This window comes from Protopterus annectens, chromosome 5.part0, assembly GCF_019279795.1.
Source record: "Protopterus annectens isolate FY-2018-M chromosome 5.part0, PAN1.0, whole genome shotgun sequence".
NCBI classification, from domain to species: domain Eukaryota; kingdom Metazoa; phylum Chordata; order Ceratodontiformes; family Protopteridae; genus Protopterus; species Protopterus annectens.
In genome coordinates, this window is record NC_056735.1 from 439196275 (window position 1) to 439214962 (window position 18688).

Genomic DNA, 18688 nt, shown 5'->3' on the forward strand with positions numbered 1-18688 from the left:
TTTTTTGAGTGACTGTAGCTTGAAGTAATTCATCTGAGACAACTTTTGCCAACAGCAGTTTTCTCTTTTCTCCACTTTTAGTGATATCAGAGTAGGTATATTTAAGTTCAGGAGGTATGTGGGTGTTCCCTCCACATGGGTTGCAGGGACACACCCCCTGCAAAAAAATGTACTTCTGAGGTTCACCAAACGTTGTTTGGCCATTTGTTTACCTGTCAGCACTTTGTGAAAGAGTTGTTGATAACTAGGCTTGAATCCATTTTACCAACCCCTTTTACACAGTATGTACAGTGAATTAGTGCATATAGTGAATTAGCAATTAAGTGACCCATTACTTTGCCATGCTTTGCCAGTGGTCCAATAGGGCACATGTTTTTTTTTTTTTTTTTTTTTTTTGCAGGGGAGGGGTTGGGGCTACTAATCCATGTATTCCTGTAAGTGTTCTAGATTTGTTATCTTACTGTGAGTTGTTTGTCTTTTACATTTTTAATGTTCAGCTGCTCATGGTTGATTTCATCTGTGTATTCCAGTGTGAGACACTTGAATACAAAAACAGCGTTTGTAAATATTCTTTTTCCAAGTCATTGTGATCTTGGAGGTATTTATTTACAGATGGGGGATGCAGGAATATAGTTCCCATATTAGGATGCGCAGGATGTGCTGAGAACATCTTTTTTAACCCACTGGCAATCATCATCAGTGAACTAGTGAAACTCAAGCATTTGTTGTTCAATTTAATAAAGTAGATCCTTTATTGAATTTACCATGTTAATACACCAAGCTTTTTCTAGTAGTCACTTACTTCCGTATTCATTCCTGGTTATTCCAATTATATGTCACTCACCTTCTACTGTTACAATGGGTTCATATTGATCTCCTCTTTGTGGCCAGTGTGTTAGTACTTCATACGTTAAGGTGATGTAACAACTGCTTCATCTTTACTGATAACCCTTTGTTCTTACCTTGTAAGATATGAAAATAGCTACTCAAGCTAGAGGCAAGCCTCTTATTATCTATACATATTGGTAAATAGCACACCACCACAACCAAACAGCATGCCCAATCTAACAATTTCATAAGCCTTGACAAATTGTGAAGATGATAATGCAGCAGCAGGTAACATCAACAGTAATGCTTGACATTAAAGCACAACAACTACTGCCATACAATAATGTAAGTCTATTGTGGTAAAAATGAAACAGAAGTTAATGATAAGTTTCAGTCTGCCATTATACTTAGGACAGTAAAACACATTAATTACTGCAATAATTATGGTCATGCCATAGTATGTATAACATACTTACATTTCTGTTATGTACATTTCCAGAACAAGAACAGTATTTTTAATAAGCTTCACAGTCTTTAAATAAACCAAGGGGAGAAAAAATCATTATATTAAATATTGCAACTGGAATGAAAATATCATGCTTACTATAGAACGCTAGTCTATTGTCCTGATCCTCTGTAGCTCACTAGTCAGATTGGTCAGGTATGATCCTTTGCAGGTCATAGTACCAGTACTTACAATGCTCCTCACTGTGATAGATCCTTGTGATTGATGCTAGCTCATTACCGAATTGAGTCCCTCTATCAATTTTCATGAAAAGGGCTCACCTGCTCTAATCTGACCCTGTACAACACCTAACAAAGGTGCAGGGATATCTTTGTCTTCCTCTCGCAGCATTCTGGGGCTGTACATTGAGCACTAAGAGACAATATTTTCAATGCCAGATTCACGTTAGAATGAAGAGGTAGGTATGAAACTCAGAGTCCTAGAGTGTGAGCCAAACCGACTGAAGTATGACATCATCAGGCAGCTAATAACTGGTTCTGGCACCTAGTGAGCATTAAAAAGCAGGTGCACACACATACCAGCAGCAATTGCAGCTGCCTCATGCCAGAAAAAACAGGTAGAGGGAGTAAGCATGTGCACCCATGAGGCTACCATGGCTCACCCATAGTAGTGCAACGTTTTCTGCAATGATGGTGCACTTGCAGATATGCATAATTTATGTGATTCTTGCAAATGTGTGCCGACAGGCCCCATATAGATAAGAACTTTGCAACTTGAAATACATTTCTTGAAACTTACTAAGTGTCACCATATTGAGCACTGCTGGTTATTGTGTTTCTACAAATGTTGAGAGAAATTCAGAAATAAGACATATAGTTTACAATAAGTACAGTTTGGATCAGAACAGAAAAAATATGGTCTGAACAGTGGATTTTATCAGGAATCTTGTGGAATATCTTCTGAATTAATTATAGGTAGAAAATCTTATTACATTGGTGTAATTATACATTGCAGTATCACTGCTGTGTTAAAAGGCCACACACACAAGCTCAATGTGCGTTACATCAATTCAGTTTTTTTACCAGAGAGTGTGGTACCTGACAGTGGAAATGCTCAGTACCAAACTGAGGCCAGAGCAACTGTGCCTTAGGCATTAAATCATCAGTAAATTACTGTGAGTTGCTTTCCCCCATCCTTCCAACACATCCATCATAGGCTTACATTGCAATGTCCACATTTTTGCATATGACCCTCATGAGGAATTTCTTCAACACACTAAAGATAAATAATAAATAAATAAATACATACATGCTTACATATATACATACGTACATAAATACATAAAATAACACAGAACTGAAAAGGGAATTATCAGAACTATCAGCTAACTCACTCTTTTGTTCTGTTGCATAATGTTGCAGTATTGACTGGTTACATTTAACAAAGTTGCTACAGATTAGTAAGGATAGGTTTTCACTACTAAATGCAAAACTTACTATTTCTAAGAAAAGTATGTTATAGATTCAGGGAACAAGATGCAGGAGAGGCAACTTCACTGTTGTGGAGAACTATATCCTTATGGATGCAATTAGGACATATGGAAAACATCCTTTTGGAAAAGGGGTCCAAAGCAGGCAGAGTGAGCTACACTGTGGAATCAAGTAGTGGCAGACAAAAGTAATGTAGAAGGAAGGAGCCATACCTTTGAACAGCACAAAAGGAAGAGCTAGTGATATGATATTGCATACAAGCACTAGAGCTAAGCAGAATGCAATGGCAAGCAGTAGCATGAGTGGTGGGCTATCCACTGCCCATAGTTTAACACCTAATGAGAAGTACCTGCTGTCATTAGAAGACAATGACTATCGTTCAGAGGGGCAGGGCACTGGTTCATTCATTCATGTTGGTGTGTGTACCAGTACTTTAGTTAATCTTCATCACCCACACACAAGTGGTGCAGAAGGTCAGTCTTTTTCTGGTATTGGCATTTTTAAGGTATATTAACATAGGCATGGTAAATGTAGCCATGCAGCTATGAAATGTTTCCTCTTCTTATACTCCATCACAATCAGCTGTAGCACCACTTCAGCAGGCAACATGTTGTAAGTGTAGACATCAGAAATGTGATACTAATTCAGAGATGTGTCACAGGAGGCAATTATCACATAATTATATATGTTTAACTGGTACAGAACCAGAAACAATCAAACACTATGGTGGACCACAGCATGCTGATGGTGACAGCAGAATGGCTGTCAACAATGATGCCATTACTATCATGCTCATAACATGGCCTCAGAACAGTGACACACAGTAGCAAAGTGTACTGGCTTGGCCCCTACCCATAGTAGGTTAGTAGGTTAATAAATCTGCCACACACTGACACAGGTATACATATTGGGCATAATGAAGACATGCTATCACCAGGAAGAGTAAAACACTGTGTATCTCAATACTTTCTTCCTGTGGGCAAGCAGAACCTCTGGAGCAAGATCCAGCCATATCTGAGATTCCATTACCCACTGTCATGCCTGTACACAGAGATGCCAAAGGAAGACATCTTTCACTGTTAGCTCCAGGGTCACACAAGTCCTTGTCGGCTGTGACATAATTCAGGCCCTGGCTGCTGCCTCTGTGAGTCATGTATGGATGGTTAGAGCAGCACAGGAAACCCCAGTGCTTGCGAATGGTGGATACCAGAGACAATACCATGTTGATCCTTTTGCACAGTAGGTTTGTACATGCAGCATCTATGTTAGCTTTTATCTGCACACCTGTAAAGACTTACTAGATGGACATTGGAGATACTGCTGCACATGAACAAAGGAGTGACTGCCTACATAGTGGATGACTAAGTCAAACAGATGTGTCTCTCAAGAAAGTGCTGCAGCCTCTCATCTGGACTCCCCCCAAAAGCAGATAGTTAGCATTTGTCAGACTTCCATATCACAGAGTAGAACTTCTGAGCCAAGGACTTTCTTCTGCAGCATTGCTGGCCAATGTCAAGAAGTTCTTCTGCATTCAGGAGACCTCGTTATTGGAGCAACATGGCTTCAGGCTCACATGCTCACAATCTATGGAACCATCACTGATATTAGGAGACATTGTGCATGATATATTTCAAAGTAACAACATTTTGGTTGCTGTAATATATCCCTTAGTCAACAGGAAAATAATTTGCAGAGTGAAACAGGGTCACAGTAAATCACATCTGTCTGAAATGGCACTTAATGCACTTACCTTTATGCTGCTGAAAAAGAAAAAAAGAAAATCAAAGTAAAAAAAAAGTCAGACCTATTGTAACACTGAAACATTTCTAGATGCGGTACCATTTATATATGAATTAGTAACTAAAAGCAACTTCAGGAACATGTTGCTTCAATTTTTCAAAATATAGCAGTACATTATTTTGTCTCCCTATCCATGCAGACAAAAAAAGATAGAAAATACAAGTAAAGAGTAACTCTCAAACATTGATTTTCAAAAAGCCTCCGTGTATTCCACCCATGTGGAGTCAAGCCCGCACACATCCCCACACTTAGATATACTAACTCCATGATCACAACACCTTGGAGAAAAGCGACCAGTATGATTCCATCATAGTCCATTTAGGTGTAAATGACCTGACACCTACTTCCCTGGTCTATATGAAGAGATATTATGGAGTTCTCAGACAATCTTGGGGATTTAATAAAATCCATGTAGGAATAGCGGAAGACCTACACGGAAGGTACCATGGCCATGTATGCAGATCCCCATGGCAGAGCACTTTGCATATTAATGAAGGGGTGTTACTGAGCGAGAGACATGTAACATGCTTAGTGAATCAGTGTAGGCAGTGTATTACTGTGTCCAGAGATGAGTAACACACAATCTACACTGTCAAAGTGCCAGATAGCAGTGTATGTATATGCAATATAAAAGTGAATTTGTTTTAATTCTTTTTTTTTTTTTTTTGTGTTTGCAAGATGTGGCGCTTAGCAATGTATACATGCCAGATGTCTAAAACTAGAAACCAGATATATTTAATTATTTAGGAAAGGTCAAGTTTAAGCATAGCTGAGTGGGTTTGCATGATGCGCTGCAGTGCTTAGCGGTACTTAAACATAGTGGAGAGATATATGTAAAAGTATAACAGCAGTTCACATAGCCATGTAGCAGAATGGTTAGAGTAGCAGCCTTATGTGCAGTAGGTGCAGGATTCAAATACACAGACATGTTATTTTATAAATGCACAGTACTGAGATATATTTTAAGTCCTGATTAAATTTTGTTTGGTTACACAGACAGGTTATTAAATTTAGTTTGCAAATAGACATTTATGAGAATTACTATTAAACATTGATTGATTTTTGTATGAATACACAGCTAGGGTATGAAGTATTTATGTTGCAAATATACAATTATGACAAATATGTGTAAACCCTTGATGGAATAATATATGCATGCACAGACATTATTAAACATTTTATTTTGCAGTTACACAATTATGAAATGCATTATTAAATCCTGCTTTGCTGCACTTAGCTAAGCTCCGCTAAGCACAGCTATGCCTAGTCAAGCATTGTTTATATAAGGAGTAATTTAGCAGTGCTTAGCTGGTTTAAGCATTGGTCAGCTTAGCTAAGCTGGTTTGTGCACCAAATGGCCCAATGGCAGTCAAGGGCAGGAAAACAGCCATATGTAAGTGCAACAGATGGGAATGCAGCCATAATCTGTTGGAATTTAATCTTGGCAGAGACTATGGCAGGAGTTGGAGAGGGTGTGCACTTCTGGGTTCAGAGGTGGGACATTCTGGAGTCCAGGGTTATGGTTGGACACCTTGTAAAATACCATGATGTCTGGCTGCTATAAGGCCAGTATCAGAGATCGGAATACAAATCAGAGGCCTGGGACCAGCTGGCACATGATATCACCAGTGGAACTGGTATCCCTTACATAGAAGAGCAGGTGCATCATCAATATGATAGCCTGAAGTGTAGTAAGGGGGATATCTTGCGCACCTGGGTCCAAGATGCTAGAGAGGGAAATGTCCCATCAGTTTGTAAGTATTGCTATCATTGTTTTACCAAGTTCTACTCTGAACATGTGATAGACAGGTACTCATAATGGTGTGTTTCTCTCCCACAGCTGCAGAGGAGAGAACTCACAACCTGGAGGCCCATGCATGGTACCTGGCCAGGTTGCGCCATGAGTGTGGTAAGTACAGATGTATCTTGCAAAATGTAGTCATATAAACAAGAAAGAGTAAATTAGTAACTGCCAGTAGGTATATTCAGTTTTGATTGTACTGCAATGAATGTGGTCATAGAACTGGACCGATATAAGTGAGTAATGCCATTCTTCACATATGTCCACAATCACAAAGGCAATGCCCAAATCTTCTCTGAACTGGTGGTCAATAACACCAGATACACAAACGCCATAGATATAGCCAACATGCTGGCAGACAGATTCAGTGAAAACTTCACCCCCTGTCCACCCATCAGTAAATCAGGACATCCCCAGCACCTTCCCCCCTTCCCTCTTCACCAGGGTCCTTACAGCCCTCTCAAATGCAAAAAATACAGTCTCCATGGGACCCAATAACAACCCTGGCTGTATCCTACATGAACTCAGCCATGAGATCTCACCGTATTCAACCAAAGCATGAGCACCAGCTTCATCCCAGTATAATGGAGGACAGCCACTGTCATCCCACTACACAGAGGGGAGCATCCACTGACACAGGCAATTATAGGCCCATCAGCCTAACCAGGCTGATCTGCAAGGCCATGGAATGCATTATCATGGACCATATAAACAAGGACATTGGCAACCTCCAAACACTTGACCGCACACAGATTGGTTTTGTCAAAGGGAGATCATACCTGTTAAACTTGGTCGACTTCTTTGAAACAGTTATCAAAGCCATGGATGAGGGGAAGACGGTGCACATCACCTACCTTGACCTAGCCAAATCATTTGAGACTATTCCCCACTCAGGTATAATGGATTAACTCTCCCAGCTAGGCATCAACCCATATGTTACCAGATGGTTAGCTAACTGGCTCACTGATAGAACCCACTCAGTTAAAGTAGGGTAAACCACCTCTACTAGTAGACCTGTAATGAGCAGTGTACCCTGATTATCATGCTTGGGACTTCAACTGTTTGTGATATACTTTTCTGAGGTGCAAGCCAAAACCAATGGTCTGTGGCTGACAAAGTTTGCAGATGACTGGAAGCTGGGCACTGTCTTGAATTCCCATAGTGATGTGAACATCCTCCAAGAGGGCCTTACCAAAACTAATGATTGGTGCCAGAAACATGGCCTCATACTAAATGCCAAGAAATGCATCATTATCCTCTTGGGGAAAATGTCATCCCCACTAATTATCACATTGATAACAACATACTAAGCATGCAATCAATCGTGAGGGACTTGGGCACCCAGGTTGATAGCAACCTGACTTTTGACCACCACATCGCCTCCACTGTACGGAAGGCTTTCTGCATGGCCCACCTGAAAACTAAGGGTATTTCAATCAGGAACAAGGAGGTCATAACACCCATGTACTCCTCCCTTATCAGATCCATTATTGAGTACAATGCCCCCTTCGGCATGTACCTTGCCAAGCACATGCAGCAGTTGGAGAGACCACAGAGGATCCTCACCAGGAAAATCCAGGGTCTTAAACACCTATCCTATACAGATAAGCTAAAAGTCCTGTCCCTCTATTTAGTCTCATGCAGATTACTCAGAGGTGACCTGTGTCTGGCATACAAGGCCATTTCAGATCCAGCCTTGATGGAGATGCTGCATATCCACAAGACACACTCCACTTGTGCAACCTGCATGCAAGACCTAAACCTGGTCTGTGACATTAATAGAACTTGTTGGCAGGATAAATTTGTGTCCCAAAGACTCCCTCATCTGTGGAATAGACTCCCTCTCCATGTCAAGCAGAGTACCTTTCTAGCCCTCTTTAAGAGGAACCTGGACGACTTGATGGGAAACAGAAAATATACCCCTGGTATCCTACCTGTGTCCCTGCTACAGGGGAAACACGTGCTGACTTTGAGGGAACATGGGTGAAATTCTTGGCTAGGGTTATAAGGGCCTCCAAGCCAATAGCCTAGTATCATTCTATGAACCTTCAGTTCAATAAAGATGAAAGCATGTAACCTGATAATGTTAAGGAAATAAAGTTTCTACTACATTAATAATGTTAAGGAAATAAAGTTCTACTTCATAACTAATGTTAAGGAAATAAAGATCTACTGCATTAATAATGTTAAGGAAATAAAGTTCTACTTCATTACTAACATTAAGAATATAAAGTTTCTACTGCATAACTAATGTTAAGGAAATAAAGTTCTATTTCATTACTAATGTTAAGGAAATAAAGTTTCTACGGCATTAATTCTGGAATTACAGCTGTATTGCAGCACCTGCATTACATGAATAGTTCATCAATAAAGACTGTAGATATATACCAATCACTGCATGAAGACACCCCTAATAAAGCTGTGTTGTCCAATATGTGTGTATTTTGGGCTGTTGATCATGAAATCGAGTATTACATCTGCTGTGAAGTAGAAACAGGAATAATACCACTAAGTGACTGAAAGTTTGCTAATAAAGGGAGTTTTGCTAAACTGCAGATGTGGAGCTGTACTACAAGATAGATTGTGTTATGATACTTGTTCTGCACTAAGATCTGAACCAATAATAGGAATGCCCAATGTATATTGTGTATTTCAGGATTGTCTTGTGTTAACCATTGTATCTCAGCTATATGCATTCCTATCCTTAGGTATGCTACTGCAGGCAAGTATGAAATTGTAATAGCTATAGACTGCAAATATGCCATCTGCAACTGTATATGGGTCAGGTAGCCAACCCAGCACTCCGATATGGTCTTCGCACATTGCACATATTCCCACCCACTAGGAGTTAATTTTCTACACCTGCATTCCATATATTAATGCACAGTTTATCTACTATCTCTGTCATGCATGAATCTCATGCATGTGTGTTCAAGTGTCAGTGCAGTCTTGGATAACACTCTACCTCTATTACCATGTCATATTTTGTTTCCAGGTGAGCTCTAGGCACATATCAGTCAATCAATATTCAACAGTGGCTCAGTAACTCAGTTTAATAAATACTAGGTGTGATGTAGATTTTGTCACAAACAGACCGGGGTTCGAATCCAGGGACAAGTGCTATTAAACATTTATAGAAACAGTTATTAATTGTTAACAGATGTTCTCCCCACAGGAATGACAGGTAAATAAATGGCTGTAGTAGCTGTTTGAATGGGTTAATAATTTCGGTGTTCAGATGTATCAGAGTGTTAACAGCATTGCTGAGCAAGGTGATACGAGATCAGTAAATAAAGTCAACAAGTACAATAGCAATAAAAGTTAATAAAATAAAACTGTTTAATCTTGGTACGGCTATATGCCTGGTGTGTCTGTGAATATCTACTGATAGTCTAACCCCATGCCTGCCAAGGATGGCATTATAGGTAAACTCTCTGTACTGTGCATGATACATGTCTCTCAAGTGTCATGCTGTCACAGACTGTGATCACTGTTGCCAAATCCCTTGGACACAGATTTCTCATCCACTTGATTTATGTCAATAGCATAGTTGCACTGCATCAGTCCACAGTACACCTTGGTAGTCATATATGTGCCCCGACATGTAATAGCCCCTTGTAGTTGTGTACCTGTAAGTGCTACAACTTGGCCCATAGTGTCCCATGCGGATAGCTTGAGAGGTATGTAGGTGCTACAGAAGCTGTAGGGCACTTGCATACATAAAGTAAGGGCAGACGTGTAGAGTATATAAGAGCAATATTGCAAACAATATAGCCTATACTGGTAGTAATGGGATGTATACAATATAGCCTATACTGGTAGTAATGGAATGTATTTCTCTCTCCCCTCACCCCTTATCTGCATCATAATTTTTTATTGTTATACATCAGGTATGGTTTACTTTTAACATATGTTATTCTTAAAATGTTATGTTGGGCCTTGTGTTTTATTATTGTTATGTATTACAATGGTTGCATACTAACATACCTTGTTGAATTATCAATGTTGTTGGCCTTATGGCATAAATGTTACTGGCATGCTGTTACAATACTGACTGTTGTCCCAGTTATTGTTGCGTTCCATATGCTATGCAAAGTTAAGTTACTAGGTTATGTGCAATGGTCTGGCATGCTGTTATAAATAACTACATGTTCTGTTAATTACTAACCTATACACTTTGAAAAACCTCAACACCATAGCTCAACTGTATAGGCTGGTTCCTTAAGATCCGCCTACCCTACCTCAGTCAACTGTGACACCGGATCCCAGCATGTCTGGAATCCAACCTGGTGCTACCGCCTCTGCTGCTCCTGCACCACCTACAGGTGGAACTGCCTCAGGGGATGGGGTCCACCCCCACGGGAGTGGGAGCGAGGAGGGAGTTGTCATCCAGCAACAACTACCAGGGACAGTGTGCAGGATTGTGCACCATCACTAAGAAGATTTCCAGAGCCGGATTATGGGTAGACTGGGAAACCTGGAGCAGCAAGGTGTTCCAGGTGTCCAGCCCCCAGCCCCCAGTACAGCCACCTTTGGGGCAGTGAAGGAGCAGGGTTAACTGTCCATGGGTGGGGAACTCAGTCTCACTGCTGCCATCTGGGAGCACGTGGCTCTCAGATTCCACAACACCCTCCCTGTCCAAGGTGTTTACCCTCTCATGTGTCATACACTGCCCCTGTATGCTGTCTTGTCTATCTTGTCTGCAAATGCAACCTCTCCTACCCCAACTTACCTCCCGGCACGTACCTATATCCCTTCCACAATACCCCATTCTCTCTTTAAAAAAAAAAAATGGGCATCTGTCCCACAAAAAAAAATGTCGCCCCATACATAACTCTCCATTTCACACCCGCATCCACTGGACACACTTTAATCAATACATAAATCAATCAACATATTTATGTTGCCCTCAGAGGCTCCAAATTCCAAATTGTCTACAACCTGCACAGCTGATGCTGTAGAAGAAATGGAGAGTTATGGTCCTTACCTACACCCATCCTGCACATCCCTACCTGCCTTTCAGTATGTTTTTCTCCCTGCTTGCCCCCATTTTACCACTTTCCTATCACCCATTTTTTCTTTTCTTTATTAAAAATTAGCATGGGTTTAAGCAGTGCAGCACATCGGGCAAACTCGCTTAAAACTGCCTTAATCACCTTCTCTGTTTCTGACAATGTTAGGCACATCTGCATAGCAATTACCCCTGCCCTGTCTCAAACCCAGGACCTGATCAACTACAGCATAGTGCATTAGTTCACTAGGCCACTCCACTTTGAAGTAGCACAGCTGTTTCCATAAACATATCCTGAATGACAATGATACACTGCTTGTACATATAATGGGAAAATGTGCAGTGTACTTGGGACTGTGATGTAGACACCAAACCAGTACATAGCCTAATAAATAATAATGGATGGACGTGAGGCCTGGGATAGCAGGTATAGCTGTCAACTTCACAGACTGTTGCAAAATGTCCACAGTCTTGCCACCTACTTTTTCACAGTTGTCACAAAACCTTTTCTGTGCACTAAAGTACTGACAAGTCAGTGCAGAGTGAGGTTAGAAAATCATGACAGACAGTTCAATGTCACACATCATACCTGTCCAAACACACATGCTAATGCAACTGATGTGTAACAGACTGTATGCATCCACATATATCTTGCAGATACTCCGGCTGCAGTATCAACTCAGTAGCTCAGTCTGCTAAATCCCTAGCATGCTGTACATTTTGCCAGACACAGTCCTGGGTTAGAATCCATTGTGTTGCACTTCAATGACATGCTTGTGAATATAACAAATAATGACTGAGTCCTGCAATTGTAACCAAAACAGGGTGCTGCTACTGTATTCGCTGCTACTGATCTTAGCATGTCAAAGGCCTGTAGGTAGGGATACACTACTCAAATATGTATAGACTACCTATATGTTGCCTAACACTCTCCGATTGGCATTGTTACATAACATATGTACCTTAAGCACATGCCTCACCAGGATTGTTATGGGTACCCTCACCCTGGCTCTGCTGTAATGACAGAGCTGACTCTGCTCTCTTACTGACACAAACAGCTTGCTGTCCACCAGTGTGTTCATACTCTACAGTATGAGTGCTGGGCAAAAAGCAGTAGCTGCAGCCTGCAACATATGCAGCAGTATGTTCAGCTACCTGCTACAGACCTAACTTACCTCACAACTCCCTAGCACAAGTTATCCACACAACACCCATACATAAGGGGGGGGGGTAAAACTCAAGTGACATGGACATGTGTGACAGTCTGCCCCGACAAACATACACAACTGATAGACCAGCATCTACTGCAGCAGTATGCTTATTCTGATGTGTATGATGTATGCCACTCACATCTGTATTCCCCTTTACTGATACCTTTAACAGTGAACTGCCACATAATCAGAAAGTCATTTGACAATGCCCCAATATAATATGCAAAACTGTGGACATACCACATAAATCACAACAGTGAACAGTAATTGTACCTACTCTCTGCGATGCTGTAGTCTTCACACCTCAGTAATGTCCTTCTCAAATTCTAGGAAAGGGTCCAAGGCCTACATAAAGGCATTTAATATTGCACTGTGGTGCCATGTCATTGGCTATTGAATCTGCAACCCAGCTATTCCAGATCCAATTAGCAACTCTGAGCCACTGATTGGTGAACAGGCAATCACCTGTTATTGAGCATTACCTACAAAAGGCAAGCAGCTGCTTATGGTAAACAGGTCTATACCTTGATTTACCAAACCAGACTGCATTTTCAGAATCATTTTTTTCAGAATTTCTGCAGAAAAGGGTTACAGTGCTCTACCATGTATGTAATACAAGTCCCCATGTAATGGAACCCAGATGGGAGGATGCAGTTATGGGGACTAGGGATTACAACAGTAGAGCTGTAGTACATCTCTGGGAATGACAACTCTGCTTGCTGTGACTTAGATCACAGCTCTGGCCTCTCACTCCTTCCTACAATGGTCAGATCATGTAGGAATGCCACTGGATTGTGTACTAGATATATTGAGAGTGAGTAATGATGGACACAGATGGCATATCACATTATGTACTGTCATTCCGCTCCTCTCAGTCTGCGAATATCACACAGGAATAGCCCAGACATTGTAATGGTGTCCCTGACTGTCCCTGATGTACTCTGCCTGGGTCAATTTGTTGTTGATATTCATATCTCATTGGTTGTCAGCTATGGCTACTATACCTGGCAACCCCGTACAGCATGGCTGCAGGTCATAGTCATTAGTAGTGGGGGGACACAGGCCCAACCTCAGCAACAGAGTGTACATAATGATCATACAATGTACAGGTATGAATACAGTAACATATATTAATGTAGCATAAATTGTTTTTTGAGGGTTCTGGGGTGTTACAGCCAGATTCTCCACATTCTAAGAACAACCAACAATTATTGTCCAACTGTTTGCCAGGCATCCACATGTTTCTGGCAAAGGACCACATATATCAGGCACACATACACATTCCACATACATCTGTGTACACATTCCACATACATCTGTGTACTGGAGAAGTAATACACCTACAGGGAAGATACCCTACAGCACATTTGCATTGCTGTCTGTCATTGTGGCACACAGCTGTTACTGGACTATCCCCATATACTCGTAATAACACACACCTATTTGTCAAACTGCGGCAGTCTGACATAGTGCTGGGATATCAGCCATAGGGGACACAACACAGTAGATGGCATTGATGAGAGTGTAGACATTCAGCACACTACATCATGGCACACAAGGATATAACCGGCATTGCTACTATGTTGCTGATAGCCACATACAGACTGTGTTGATAGATGGTGGGGTATGATGTAAGAGGTAGCAGTCCATAGTGCAGGACAATGTGGATGTGCAGGGTATGCACATAGTGGAGAGCAATGTATGTGGTCCTGTGATGTGTTCCCCTATTCTGGTCTTTCAGAAAGGATGTGTAGATGGAGGAACCCACCGTTACAGCTGCGGAAATTTATGAGATCATGGATGGCCTAAGACTGCATCACACCATTTTGCTCTCCAGGACTCGCCACGATCATGAGCAATGTTCTGCAATGTGGGCTGACCTTTTCACAGTAGTGAACTGTGTAGGATTACAGGACAGAAGCTATAAGCAGGGCCATCACAGGGTGAGAGACATGATAAATGCTGCACAGCAAAGGGTCGCTGCTGTGGCCATGGACCATGCCAGGGAATGTGCTGCCATGGTGGTGGGCCTGCAGCAGTAGAGCAACTCTCAGCCACAGAGGAATTCCTGGTGAACCTGGGATCAACCACCAGCTCTCAAGCATTCATCACCCTATACATTGGGGAGGTGGGTGCCACAGCTTCCACAGCAGAAGAGCATCCAGGTAAGCCTCCTGTGTGCATCACTATAATACTGTATCAGTTATTGTGGCAACCTCTAAATACCAGTACACAGATGTCAGGTCAGTCTGCATGGGGGGAGGGGTTGTTTGTAATGCACACCTGTGCACACGTACTCAGAATGTCAGCAATGCAGGCAGTAGCACAGTACCTACTGTACATGTAGCTATACGCACATATTATCCTGTAACAATGCCACATTTTTTATTGCTGACAATACCTCTCCCTCATCTTTCCATAGGTCCATCAAGTGTGGCTGCTGTTCAACATCCTGCACCCAGTGAGTGTTATAATGAGTTTGTATGGCTCATATACATACTCAGGCAATGTTAAGGGCTGCCATTTTGCTGTATATACCACTGATATGCTTAGCCAGAGTACACTACTTATATGTTCAGTTTCGGAGGGGTTAACTGCAGTGCATTGTACTGGTAATCACAGTAGTGTATGTGTAGGATCTGTAACATACTTGCACTTATTTTTGTGAAGGTCCATGCAGTCTGCTACACAGGGGGCAATAATATATATAATACATTATATATATATATATATCTATATATATATCTATATATATATATATATATATACATATATATATATATATATATATATATATATATATATATATATATATATATATATATATATATATATATATATATGTATATATGTATGTGTATGTATATATATATATATATATATATATATATATATATATATATATATGTATACACACACACACACACACACACACACATATATATATATATATATATATATATATATATATATATATATACATATACATATACATAGATATTATCTATCTATATATATATATATATATATATATATATATACACACACACATATATATACATATATATGTATATATACATATATATGTATATATACATATATATATATATATATGTATATATATATATATATATATATATATACATATATATGTATATATACATATATACATATATATATACACATATATATGTATATATACATATATACATATATATGCATATATATCAGCCACAGAGGAATTCCTGTTGAACCTGAGATCAACCACCAGATCTCAAGCATTTATCACCCCATACATTGTGGACACCATAGTGAGGCACAGGTGTGGTTAATGGTGGCTGAATCTGTCCCATGGGTTAACATCCCACTTCCTCCCCCTTTCTCCCCACATACAATCAGTATGCCCACACATATCCAATCCCCTGTGGCCACAGATATCAGACAGCCAGAGTGTGGCGGCATTGAACATGAGAGTGTGGCGACAATGGCATCAGTGAGTGTAGACAATGGCATTAGCCAAACAGCTGGCAAAGTCCCACACAGGCCGATTGACAGGGGTGCTCGAAGGAGGACTGCTGTTCATCCATCATCTGTCACAGCTGTCACATCATGAGTCACCCGACACATGTTTTGGTCCATTATAGAGGCACAGGCACATTCCAAACACTACACCAGATGGATGCTTAGGATTATGGATGCATCGCTGTCTGGCATCCGAGACTCCCTCCACCACATTGGTGATGTCATGCATTGTTTCACTGATGTAGTGGACAGACTGTGGAGTGAGACATTGTCAGTCATTGACTTCACATTGTCTGTGCTAGAACATGTGGTGGGAGTAGGGCGCCATCTACATGGCCGTAGGTCAGCAACAACATCCACTGAGTGTCCATGTGGCCATGTAGAATCATGCTCCCATAGTGGCAGTACCTGCAGCACTACAGAAGAGAGGGCACTGTCCATGCCATGGGATGGCACGCCATGGACATGTGGTCCTTGGTGGTCTTTTGAAGGACATAGGCCCAGCAGGTACCAGTCACTGTCAACGACTAGTAACGCAACTGACCCTGGGCATAGTGGTTCCAGTGCCACTCCTGGCAGAGCCAGTTCCCATGTTCATGGCCAGAGACAGTAAACTGTCCATTCTACCATGTACAGTCAATAGCTGTCCAGCATACCCACATGTAAGGCTAGCACATGGCACTGGTGTAAAAACTGCTCAGCAGTCTGGACACCCCACCCCTCCCTGCCGAGCAAACGTAATATGGATATTAAAACAGATATGTGCAAAGCTATGCCCTGTGAGTCCACAAATGAATGCAAAATAATATAAAATAATATATGTTTTAATATCATGACAACATGATATGCCTCTATAATTGCATGCTTATTAAGAAATTTACAGAAATGTGAGAACACAGGAACATTCCAAGATGGTCGCCAGCTAGAGTGCACTTACTCCAGTCAGCTCCTAAAAGAAAAAGTAATCTAACCTAATCAGAAGGTCAGTCCTCCTTTAGAAACATCCAAAAAATTAAATTCTACAAGATCAAATAACTACTACGCAAAAAAAAGAGTATTATTCAAAAATTAGACTGATTACTTACTAATAAAGTCATGGCATTTGCTGCACCGGAATCCAGGCACGTGTATCCAGGCCTTAACAGTGAGTAATATGTTAAACTATAAAAAACAGGAAAAGGAAAAACTAAATCAAAACAATGGAACAAATGGAAGCTCAAGCTACAAAAACAAGACTATCGCTAATAGCAGCACTTGAAAAAGAAGTATGCACAAAAAGTCAGAAAACTACAAAACAGCATGCCGACATACAAAAACAAACCCAGAAACCCAAAATGGAACAACCTTTCTTTATGGAGGAATTCAAGGCAGCCTTAACGCTGCTCCAAGCTGAGATCCAGACCTTTTCTTCAAAACTAACTTTTTTTGGAAATAACCATGAACAAATTCTAACCAAAACGGGAAAAAAAATGAAACAAAAACCTTGACCAATGAGATAAAAATAGAAGAGATCCAGAAAAAGGGCAGCTGCACAGAAAACTCAGTGAAGAAAATCCAACAGAAGCTAATCAACTTAGAAGCAAGATCAAAACAAAACAATGTCCTAAATAGAGGCATCCCTGAAAAATTCGAACAAGCATAGCTACCTATTATAACCAAAGAAATACTTGAAATACTCCTAGAAAACAGTGATCTGGCCCAAGCAATCACAATAGAAAGGATTCACCGTGCGCCAAGGAAATCCCAAATTGTTGAAGCTCCAAGGCAGATTTACATTAGAGTTATGAATGCTTCACATGCACACACAATCTTACAGGCAGCAAAAAACAATTAATATGGAAATGACATAAGATAACCATAGCCAAGGACCTGCCATTACCTATTAAACAACAAAGGCAAGCATTATCTCCATACTGTGCATATCTAATCAAACAAAAAATCAAGTTTCAAATGAAATATCCTGCCTCCCCTCAATTTCCAAAGCAATGGAGTCATATATCAAGTTTACAACATCGCGAAAGCTAAATCCATATTTTTGAAAGCATTCAAAGATATTCCTACCAAATAAGCGAACATTTTTAAATGCATGCTATCACACAAAAAACACATCTCATCCTAACATCTTTAAACCAAATTCAGTTAACTAAAGCAAAACTAAAAGTATAAAATACTCTTAAATACCTTTTCTATCAGCCTGCATGTGTCTCCTTTCCGTTTCAACATTCTAACCCGTGCAGTACAGGAAGTCGCATAATTATCCATGACCTATAACCTTCCAGTTCATGCTTTTCTCAAATTCTCTCTTTACGAGAGTTCAAAGTTCAAAATCAGTGTCTACGGTAGCCTAAATGCTTCAAGAGTAAGAAGTTCAGCCTTCTGAAGCAATAATGGCTCCAGTAAAGAGGAATCAACTACAAAGAAGTGAAACAAAGCTACATCGGATGATTGAGGCAAGCCTGAATACCAGAGGTACTAAAAAGAGATGAAGCAAATAACAAAATGCGAAAAGACAGGTACTCTATTTAATATAATATATGTCTAATCCTTTAAATTTTGGAA